This window comes from Schistocerca cancellata, chromosome 5 (assembly GCF_023864275.1).
Source record: "Schistocerca cancellata isolate TAMUIC-IGC-003103 chromosome 5, iqSchCanc2.1, whole genome shotgun sequence".
In the NCBI taxonomy this organism is placed as follows: domain Eukaryota; kingdom Metazoa; phylum Arthropoda; class Insecta; order Orthoptera; family Acrididae; genus Schistocerca; species Schistocerca cancellata.
In genome coordinates this window covers 270550438-270560893 of record NC_064630.1, presented here as the reverse complement: position 1 = coordinate 270560893, position 10456 = coordinate 270550438, and positions in this window count along the sequence as shown.

The following is a 10456-nucleotide window of genomic DNA, read 5'->3' as shown; positions in this document are numbered from 1 at the left end:
TTCATAGATTTATTTTGTAGTAAGATGTCGACTTTCATTCGGCATGACTTCATTGCCAAGCAACAACGAACATTCCTTAACTCCACAAGAGAAAACCTTATGGAATCTGAATTTGTTGTCATATGTGATATTTCAGAAAATTATGGTATAGTTCTACAGGATGAAGCTCAGAGTTTCCACTGGACTAGACAACAGATTACCATTCATCCTTTTGTTATATATTACAAACAGGAAGACAAAATTGAGCATATGAGATTTGTCATTGTTTCTGATTGCCTGGAGCACAAAACAACTGCAGTTTACACCTATCAAAAGAAGCTGATTTCATATCTAACAAATAAATTTCAAAAGATTCCAAAAAAGATATACTATTATTCTGATGGTTCTGCTGCTCAGTATAAAAATTAGAAAAACTTCTTGAACTTTTGCCATCTACATCTACACTCCTGGAAATGGAAAAAAGAACACATTGACACCGGTGTGTCAGACCCACCATACTTGCTCCGGACACTGCGAGAGGGCTTTACAAGCAATGATCACACGCACGGCACAGCGGACACACCAGGAACCGCGGTGTTGGCCGTCGAATGGCGCTAGCTGCGCAGCATTTGTGCACCGCCGCCGTCAGTGTCAGCCAGTTTGCCGTGGCATACGGAGCTCCATCGCAGTCTTTAACACTGGTAGCATGCCGCGACAGCGTGGACGTGAACCGTTTGTGCAGTTGACGGACTTTGAGCGAGGGCGTATAGTGGGCATGCGGGAGGCCGGGTGGACGTACCACCGAATTGCTCAACACGTGGGGCGTGAGGTCTCCACAGTACATCGATGTTGTCGCCAGTGGTCGGCGGAAGGTGCACGTGCCCGTCGACCTGGGACCGGACCGCAGCGACGCACGGATGCACGTCAAGACCGTAGGATCCTACGCAGTGCCGTAGGGGACCGCACCGCCACTTCCCAGCAAATTAGGGACACTGTTGCTCCTGGGGTATCGGCGAGGACCATTCGCAACCGTCTCCATGAAGCTGGGCTACGGACCCGCACACCGTTAGGCCGTCTTCCGCTCACGCCCCAACATCGTGCAGCCCGCCTCCAGTGGTGTCGCGACAGGCGTGAATGGAGGGGCGAATGGAGACGTGTCGTCTTCAGTGATGAGAGTCGCTTCTGCCTTGGTGCCAATGATGGTCGTATGCGTGTTTGGCACCGTGCAGGTGAGCGCCACAATCAGGACTGCATACGACCGAGGCACACAGGGCCAACACCCGGCATCATGGTGTGGGGAGCGATCTCCTACACTGGCCGTACACCACTGGTGATCGTCGAGGGGACACTGAATAGTGCACGGTACATCCAAACCGTCATCGAACCCATCGTTCTACCATTCCTAGACCGGCAAGGGAACTTGCTGTTCCAACAGGACAATGCACGTCCGCATGTATCCCGTGCCACCCAACGTGCTCTAGAAGGTGTAAGTCAACTACCCTGGCCAGCAAGATCTCCGGATCTGTCCCCCATTGAGCATGTTTGGGACTGGATGAAGCGTCGTCTCACGCGGTCTGCACGTCCAGCACGAACGCTGGTCCAACTGAGGTGCCAGGTGGAAATGGCATGGCAAGCCGTTTCACAGGACTACATCCAGCATCTCTACGAACGTCTCCATGGGAGAATAGCAGCCTGCATTGCTGCGAAAGGTGGATATACACTGTACTAGTGCCGACATTGTGCATGCTCTGTTGCCTGTGTCTATGTGCCTGTGGTTGTGTCAGTGTGATCATGTGATGTATCTGACCCCAGGAATGTGTTAATAAAGTTTCTCCTTCCTGGGACAATGAATTCACGGTGTTCTTATTTCAATTTCCAGGAGTGTACATGATTACTCTGCAATTCACATTTAAGAGCTTGGCAGAGGGTTCATCGAACCACAATCATACTATCTCTCTACCATTCTACTCCCAAACAGCGCGCAGGAAAAACGAACACCTAAACCTTTCTGTTCGAGCTCTGATTTCTCTTATTTTATTTTGATGATCATTCCTACCTATGTAGTTTGGGTTCAACAAAATATTTTCGCATTCGGAAGAGAAAGTTGGTGACTGAAATTTCGTAAATAGATCTCGCCGCGATGAAAAACGTCTTTGCTTTAATGACTTCCATCCCAACTCGCGTATCATATCTGCCACACTCTCTCCCCTATTACATGATAATACAAAACGAGCTGCCCTTTTTTGCACCCTTTTGATGTCCTCCGTCAATCCCACCTGGTAAGGATCCCACACCGCGCAGTAATATTCTAACAGAGGACAAATGAGTGTAGTGTAAGCTGTCTCTTTAGTGGAATTGTTGCATCTTCTAAGTGTCCTGCCAATGAAACGTAACCTTTGGCTCGCCTTCCCCACAATATTATCTATGTGGTCTTTCCAACTGAAGTTGTTGGTAATTTTAACACCCAGGTACTTTGTTGAATTGACAGCCTTGAGAATTGTACTATTTATCGAGTAATCGATTTCCAATGGATTTCTTTTGGAACTCATGTGGATCACCTCTCACTTTTCGTTATTTAGCGTCAACTGCCACCTGCCACACCATACAGCAATCTTTTCTAAATCGCTTTGCAACTGATATTGGTCTGGTATTTGAGTGGGCAGTAGATAATATCACAAATGTTGATTTTGCATATTCCACTCAAGAAGACTACGCTGCTTCAGAAATATCCTTAAAAAGCCGACTTGAAGAGGCATTGACAGTCATAGGAACACAGCAATTTCACGCTTTCATTCCCAACACTACATCAGAATTAATAGTCAAATACTTCTCACGTGATATGCAGAGTTGGGAGAGGGAAGTAACTGCATCACCAGACAAACTGAAGTTACAAGATGTATCAGGCTATGTCACCACTGTATATGGCAGAAACTGGTGGCTTGGGTACATTTTAGAAAAAAACGAAGAACTTGATGAAGTGAAAATAACTTTTCTTCATCCGTGTGGACCAGCTAAGTCATTCTCTTATCCTGCACATGCAGATGTCCTGTGGGTGTCAGTTGTGGATGTTCTCACAAAAGTGAATCCATTTACTCCAACAGGGAGAACATACATTCTTAATGAAAGTGATGTAAACCAAACCCAGTCAGCTTTATTAAAATGTAATATGTGAAGTTCCAAGAGAGTTGCCAAGAGAGTTATACGATTCTCTGTAGAAACTAAATTTTCATTTAATTCACCAGCAATGCTCAGAAAATGATTGTTAAATACTGTACATATATCTGACTTATCGGTAACAAAAATTTTTACTAAATCTCTCTTTATATCATCGACCTTGTGCTGCTGACGACACACTTCCTTCACAACTGACCATATTGTTTTATTTTATCCTGTGAATTAGCTGTTCTGTTTGCCTTTCACATACTTTTTGCCTTTGTAATAACATTTTTAAGCACCTTAAAATACTGTTTGCAATGGGCTACTGTAGTTTGATTGTGACTACTTCTAACATTTTGATACAATTTCCGCTTTGTTCTACATGATATCCTTATTCCACTAGTCAGCCACACAGGCTGCCTTTTACTGTTAGTACCCCATTCAGAACCACCGGATTCTGTTTCCTGTCTTCTGTAACCAATCATCCTATATGTCGATCCACAGCAGGTCCTTGTGGTTTCCACCTCTCCACATTTTCTGTTATCTTCTTAATGGTAATCTACCTAAGGGAGCAAAATGGATTTCAAAGGCCATTGGTGTTTATCCACCTGAGTGATATATGCTGTCCACTCAAGCCACTTGCTTCTCATAATGCTTGCTCTGTTGTAATATCATCCAGCTTACAATTATGTCTTACCCTCTGGGCTTCAGTGATCTCATCTTGTATCAGACCATAGATCTTCCTTAAGATTTTCTCCTCAAAAACAAGTAGATTATTTAAATAATCTTATGGTTTTTGCAACCATATAGCCCAACAGGACAGAACAGGATTTTGTACACCTTGAGTTTGAAATTCCTTGAGAGATTATGTGATTTAAAAAACTGACTCAGACTGAAGTGTGATCGGTTTGCCACTTGGATCCTTGCTTTGATTTCTACCTCACAAAATTACCCCCATATATGTAGAATTATGAACCCTTTTGTAGGATTGGGTTCCAACGAACAGTGGCTGAAGCGGAACTCTTGAATAGATATAAGTCACCTGCTACTAGGTCTTTGATTCACTCACTGTCACCTCTAAGGTGTCTCTTGTCCTTAGATCTGGACAACAGAGCGATATCACGGGCAGATGCGAAATGAGTGATTTTCTCACTCTCTACTTCCATCCCCTTGAAATTCTTGTGGAAAGCTTCCCTCATTATCTTTTCAAGCACCAGGTCGAACAATAACTCCTTGTCTCAACCCTGTGTTTATGTAAAAGTCTCACGGAGGAGTGACTTGTTTCCCAAGCTTCATTCTACCTTTTAATCAGACAAACACAAACTAAACTGAATCTTCTCTGTAAGTTGTCACAGTACATAGATGTTGTCTGCAGTTGAATGGCCTTTTCTTAAACCCCTCCTAGTATTTACCAATCACTTATTCTGCAAATGGCTGGATTCTATCCAGTACACAATTGGACAAGATCTCGAGCAGAAGTTCAGAAGGGCAATTCCTCTGTAGTTGGTGTAGTCCATTTTGTCACCTCCTTGTGCATATGATAGATGACTGTTGTCTTCCAATCTTCTGCAATCTCCTCCAAATTCACTTGCTTATTTGGTGAATTTTCTTGTGGAGTCTCTTCCTTCCAGCATCAATGAGCCTGGATTTCATCATCTTCTCAACTTCCTTTCTTTTTCAGCTTCACTGTCTGATTCTTTATTCCCTCCAGTGTAGGTGGCAGATAATTCAAGTCTACGAATTCAAGAGACTGAAATTCGAAAAGATCTTTATGTTCCTCACAGTTGAGGAGCTCCTTGAATAATTGTTTTCATCTCTCATCAGTGTCGAACTCATCGGTGTATAAGATTTCATTATTGTCCTTGAGGAATTGGCTCTGGTACCCCTTCTTAAAGAAGTTAACTTATGACACCTCCTTAGCACCTGTTTTCCTGAGCAATCTTGTTGAGTCTCCTCTATCATTCCTTTGAAGTTAATTCTCCTTGCTCTCCTCAGGGTTGCTTGAGTAGTTCTCTGTACATCTTCAAACTGTGCATTCCCTTTTGCAAAATTTCTGCCTCATAGCCAGCTTTCCTTGGCTTTTTTTTCTCTTGGAAAATGTGTTAATACATTCATCCCCAAACCAAATCATCTTGCTTCTGATCCGCTACTTGATGACTGCATTTGCCACCTCATTTACAGCATCCTTGACCTTTTTGCACACTTCTTCTGGGTTCTTTTCTGCATATTCTTCCTGCAGAATTTCAAACCAATTGCTGAGCTGGACTGAAGTTTCTGTCTATTTGTAGAATCTTTGAGCAATCGATGTTGTAGTGTACTACTTTCTTGGGATTGTTTCTGACTCTTGATTATGGGTTGTACTTGTAGCCGGCATTGTACTAGGAAGTGATCACTCCCACACTCTGCACACTGTGCTGTCTTTATCCATCACACAGTTCTTTGCTTTGATGTCACTTGCAATGTGACCTAGGAGTTTTTTTAGGTTGCTGGACTTAAAAATTCTGACAGTTTGTTGCTGAATTAGTGATGGGCTCTTATTAGTCTGAAGAATTGGTCAGTGGACAGTTTCATTTCCCCTCAAATTGTGCAAATTGTTTCTGAGGGTAGATGCCTTTGAGAGAAATCAAAGAGGGTCAATTCTTGTGACCAAGATGATAAAACTGATAGCATTCAGGAGTTCCAGTAGCAGCATGTACTACCTGTAGCCTACTGACATGAGGCAGTGCCGCTGACTTCCGGAAAGTAAAGGAAGAATAAATTATTGATGATCCTAAAATGCCTCATTGTAATTTTCATATCATTGTTTCACAATGATAAGAAAACAGAGTTATTTAAAAATATAGCCCCAAGGGCCTGAGAGGGAACCAGAAGTTGAGGAGGGAGTGAGGCAGGGTTGAAGCATATCCCCAATGTTGTTCAGTCTGTAAGCATTAAAGAACACCAAAGAAGAATTTGGAGAAGGAATTAAAATTCAGGGATCAGAAATGAAAACTTTTAAATTTGCTGATGACATTATAATTCTGTGAGAAACAGGGCAGTTGAAGAAATGGACAGTGCCCTGAAGGGAGGATAGAAGAAGAATATCAACAAAAGCAAAACAAGGGTAATGGAATAACTGGTAATAGCGAAAGCAGAGGCAATGGCAATGAATGTGTTTCTGGAGAAGAGAAATTTGTTAACAGCGAATAGAAATTTAAGTGTTAGAAATTCTTTTCTGATGGTATTTGTCTCCATTCTAGCCTTGTATGGAAATGAATCATGGATGGTAACCAATTCAGACAAGAAGAGAATAGAAGCTTTTGAAATGTGGTACTACAGTAGAATGGTGAAGATTTGATGAGTAGGTCATGTAACTAATGAATTAGTACTGAACAGAATTGAGAAGAAAAGAAATTTGTGACATGTTGTTGTTGTTGTTGTTGTTGTTGTTGTTGTTGTTGTTATTGTGGTCTTCAGTCCAGAGACTGGTTTGTTGCACCTCTCCTTGCTTACTCTATCCTGTGCAAGCTGCTTCATCTCCCAGTACCTACTGCAACGTACATCCTTCTGAATCTGTTTAGTGTATTCATCTCTTGGTCTCCCTCTACGATTTTTACCCTCCACACTGCCCTCCAATACTAAATTGGTGATTCCTTGATGCCTCAGAATATGTCCTACCAAGCGATTCCCTCCTCTAGTCAAGTTGTGCCACAAATTTCTCTTCTCCCCAATTCTGTTCAATAGCTCCTCATTAGTTATGTGATCTACCTATCTAATCTTCAGCATTCTACTTTAGCACCACATTTCGAAAGCATCTATTCTCTTCTTGTCTAAACTATTTATTCTCCACGTTTCACTACGATACATGGCTACACTCCATACAAATACTTTCAGAAACAACTTCCTGACACTCAAATCTACACTCGATGTTAACATATTTCTCTTATTCAGAAACGCTTTCCTTGCTATTGCCAGTCTACATTTTATACCCTCTCTACTTCAACCATCATCAGTTATTTTGCTCCTCAAATAGCAAAACTCGTTTACTACTTAAAGCGTCTCATTTCCTAATCTAATTCCCTCAGCATCACCCAATTTAATTCGACTACATTCCATTATCCTTGTTTTGCTTTTGTTGATGTTCGTCTTATATTCTCCTTTCGAGACACTGTCCATTCCGTTCAGCTGCTCTTCCAGGTCCTTTGCTGTCTCTGACAGAATTACAGTGTCATTGGCGAACCTCAAATTTTTTATTTCTTCTGCATGGATTTTAATTCCTACTCTGAATTTTTCTTTTGTTTCCTTTACTGCTTGCTCAATATACAGATTGAATAACATGGGGGAGTGGCTACAACTTTGTCTCACTCCCTTCCCAACGACTGCTTCCCTTTCATGTCCTTCGACTCTTATAACTGCCATCTGGTTTCTGTACAAATTGTAAACAGCCTTTCGCTCCCTGTATTTTACCCCTGCCACCTTCAGAATTTGAAAGAGAGTATTCCAGTCAACATTGTCAAAAGCTTTCTCTAAGTCTACAAATGCTAGAAACGTAGGTTTGTCTTTCCTTAATCTATTTTCTAAGATAAGTCGTAGGGTCAGTATTGCCTCATGTGTTCCAACATTTCTACGGAATCCAAACTGATCTTCCCCGAGGTCGGCTTCTACCAGTTTTTCCATTCGTCTAAAAAAATTGAGTTAGTATTTTGCAGCTGTGGCTTATTAAACTGATTGTTCGGTAATTTTCACATCTGCCAACACCTACTTTCTTTGGGATTGGAATTATTATATTCTTTTTGAAGTCTGAGGGTATTTCGCCTGTCTCATACATCTTGCTCACCAGATGGTAGAGTTTTGTCAGGACTGGCTCTCCCAAGGCTGTCAGTAGTTCTAATGGAATGTTGTCTACTCCCGGGGTCTTTCAGTGCTCTGTCAAACTCTTCACGCAGTATCATATCTCCCAATTCATCTTCATCTACATCCTTTTCCATTTCCACAATATTGTCCTCAAGAACATCGCCCCTGTATAGACCCTCTATATACTCCTTCCACCTTTCTGCTTTCCCTTCTTTGCTTAGAACTGGGTTTCCATCTGAGCTCTTGATATTCATAAAAGTGGTTCTCTTTTCTCCAAAGGTCTCTTTAATTGTCCTGTAGGCAGTATCTATCTTAAACCTAGTGAGATAAGCCTCTACATCCTTACATTTGTCCTCTAGCCATCCCTGCTTAGCCATTTTGCACTTCCTGTCGATCTCATTTTTGAGACGTTTGTATTCCTTTTTGCTAGACCTCATCTTTTTACCTAATTGATCCTCTGCTGCCTTCACTACTTCATCCCTCAAAGCTACCCATTCTTCCTGTACTGTATTTCTTTCCCCCATTCCTGTCAATTGTTCCCTTATGCTCTCCCTTAAACTCTGTACAAGCTCTGGTTCTTTCAGTTTATCCAGGTCCCATCTCATTAAATTCCCACCTTTTTGCAGTTTCTTCCATTTTAATGTACAGTTCATAACCAATAGAGTGTGGTCAGAGTCCACATCTGCCCCTGGAAATGTCTTACAATTTAAAACCTGGTTCCTAAATCTTTGTCATACCATTATATAATCTATCTGATATCTTTTAGTATCTCCAGGGTTCTTCCATGTATACAACCTACTTTCATGATTCTTGAACCAAGCGTTAGCTATAATTAAGTTATGCTCTGTGCAAATTTCTACCAGGCGGCTTCCTCTTTCGTTCCTTAACCCCAATCCATATTCACGTACTACGTTTCCTGCTCTTCGTTTACCTACTGTCGAATTCCAGTCACCCATGACTATTAAATTTTCGTCTCCCTTCACTACCTGAATAATTTCTTTTATCACATCATACATTTCATGAATTTCTTTATCCTCTGCAGAGCTAGTTGCCATATAAACTTGTACTTCTGTAGTAGGCGTCGGCTTCGTGTCTGTCTTGGCCACAGTAATGCATTCAGTACGCTGTTTGTAGTAGTTACCCGCACTCCCGTTTTTTTATTCATTATTAAACCTACTCCTGCATTACCCCTATTTGATTTTGTATTTATAACCTGTATTCACCTGACCAAAAGCCTTGTTCCTCCTGCCACCAAACGTCACTAATTCCCACTATATCTAACTGTAACCTATCCATTTCCCTTTTTAAATTTTCTAACCTACATGCCCAATTAAGGGATCTAACATTCCACGCTCTGACCCGTAGAATGCCAGTTTTCTTTCTCCTGATAACAACGTCCTCCTGAGTAGTCCCCACCCGGAGATCCGAATGGGGGACTATTTTACCTCCGGAATATTTTATCCAAGAGGACGCCATCATCATTTAATCATACAGTAAAGATGCATGCCCTCAGGAAAAATTACGGCTGTAGTTTCCCCCTGCTTTCAGCTGTTCGCAGTACCAGCGCAGCAAGGCCGTTTTGGTTAGTGTTACAAGGCCAGATCAGTCAATCATCCAGACAGTTGCCCCTGCAACTACTGAAGAGGCTGCTGGCCCTCTTCAGGAACCACATGTTTGTCTAGCCTCTCAACAGAAACCCCTCCGTTGTGGTTGCACCCATGGTACGGCTATCTGTGTCGTTGAGGCACCCAAGCCTCCCCAGCAATGGCAAGGTCCATGGTTCATGGGCGGGGTGGGGGGGGGAGGTAGGGAAGTAGGAGAGGTAAAAATTGTAGAGAGAGACCAATAGACAAATACAGTAAGCAGGGTCAAATGGCTGTAGGTTGTAGTAGTTATTTGGCGATGAAGCAGCTTCCGCTGGATAGAGTAGTGTACAGAACATCAAACCAGTATTTATGCTGAAGACCACAACTACAACAAAAGCAAGAGCCCCAATTTAATTTATTTTTATTCCATTAAACATAAATTGGACGTGAAAAACTAAGCAAAGTTGGAAAGAAAATGATTCAAAATTTCAATTGCCACTGCAAGAGCACTGATGCGTAAACAGTTGCTGGAGTGCTTGCATCAAAAGCCAGTCAGTTCATGCCAGTTGTGAGTAAGAAGGCTAACATGCAACATTAAGATTTACTGCGTTATTGAGTTGAGAGGAATTGAGTCAACAATTCCAAGCAGAGAGCATTTTTTTCCTCTGATTCAGCATTGAACCACCTACTGGGCAAAGCATAACCATTGGTTTAATCAGTAGCAACACATTGGATGTTTCTGCAAAGGATGAAAAACAGGCTGACCACATGTGTCAGATGAAGACGTGAGATAGATTAAAGAAAGTTTTGTACATAGTCCAGGTAAGTTAGCCCATTGAGGACCAAAAATACCTCAGCCAACTGTTTGGTGCAGTTTGAGATGCTGCTTGCTGTACAAGCCC